Raw genomic sequence first — 1,351 nt, 5'->3', positions numbered from 1 at the left:
AATGAAAATGAAATACATCATAGTATATAAAGTGGAAGACTTTTTTAAAAAAAAAAGTTGCCATTACTCTATGCCATTAGCATAGACTTTTTTTTCTTACTTAGTTTTTATTCATAATCATAAACTTAACTCTGCAATCCAGCTAAACTTGAAGGGGAATGAGGAAAATATGGAACCCAAAGAACTTCAGTGAGAGCAGAGATTACAGGGTACTGCGAGCAGATGGGGCTGGGATGCTCTCCTGAGCTACAGAAGGAATGGTCTGGTGGGTAAGAAGCCCACAAGTCAAAAGAATTAGAGTTGTCCACAGTCGGAAATGGTGATCTTCTTGCTGGTCTTGCCATTCCTGGACCCAAAATGCTCCATGGCTTCCACAATGTTCATGCCTTCTTTCACCTTCCCAAAGACCACATGTTTGTCATCCAGCCGCTCAGTCTTGGTGGTGCAGATAAAAAACTGGGAACCGTTTGTGTTTGGTCCAGCATTCGCCATGGACCTGTATGCTTCAGTTCTCATCCTCAAATTTTTCTCCGTAGATGGATCTGCCACCAGTGCCATCATGGCGTGTGAAGTCACTACCCTGGCACATGAATCCTGGAATAATCCTGTGTTAGGAAGAACCCTTATATCCAAATCCTTTCTCTCCAGTGCTCAGAGCATGAAAGTTTTCTGCTGTCTTTGGAACTTTGTCTGCGAACAGCTCGAAAAAGACATGGCCCGAGGGCTCGCCATCGGGCGCCATGTAGAAGAACACGCTGGGGTTGACCATGGCTGCAGCAAACAGTGAGAGGGGACAGCGGGGTCTGCAAAGCCATTAGCATAGACTTAAAGGCAAATTAGTGCAGAAATTTTAATTCGCTAATTTCCTAAGAGAGAAACCTAAAAGGAGTATTTGCAAAATAACTAGACTTGGTTCCTTTTTCTTTTCAGCTCAATTTTGCTTTATGCCTGTCAAGATATAAAACGGAAATACCACTGTGGTAAGTATCATTTAATTAGATTATATAATACAAAGCATCATTCTTTTAGAGAAACATGTATTGAAGTGCGGCAGAATACGTGGCTCTATTTCATTTTCAGCAATTGCCCGGCTATACACTTAAGAAGTCTAGAACTGGGCCCTGTTGGAAGAACTCAGTATCTCAAGTTGTTGGGTAAGAGGGGAGGGTGGTGTCTCCTTCCTGGGTGTTTGTATGCCTCTACTTAGAGAACCAATGGACTTTGCATTAAAAAGAGACTAGTGAACCAAAAATGTCTAGGTCATTGGAACCCTTGTTTATGAAAGCTGGAAGGATGTATGAGCTCAGGAAAGAAGGCCCCCGGGCTCTCTTAGTCACTTTTTTATTGCTAT

General features: G+C 42.4%; 1 pseudogene; it reads right to left on the bottom strand.

The window, feature by feature from the left end:
- Positions 1-271: 271 nt before the first annotated feature.
- On the bottom strand, positions 272-769 carry LOC121465819 (annotated as a pseudogene).
- Positions 770-1,351: the final 582 nt, after the last annotated feature.

Source organism: Microtus oregoni, unplaced genomic scaffold (assembly GCF_018167655.1).
Source record: "Microtus oregoni isolate MIOR12 unplaced genomic scaffold, Mior012 000031F_ref0000149, whole genome shotgun sequence".
In the NCBI taxonomy this organism is placed as follows: Eukaryota; Metazoa; Chordata; class Mammalia; order Rodentia; family Cricetidae; genus Microtus; species Microtus oregoni.
Note: the sequence above shows the minus strand (reverse complement) of the source record. Positions and strands in the feature narration are given on the sequence as shown.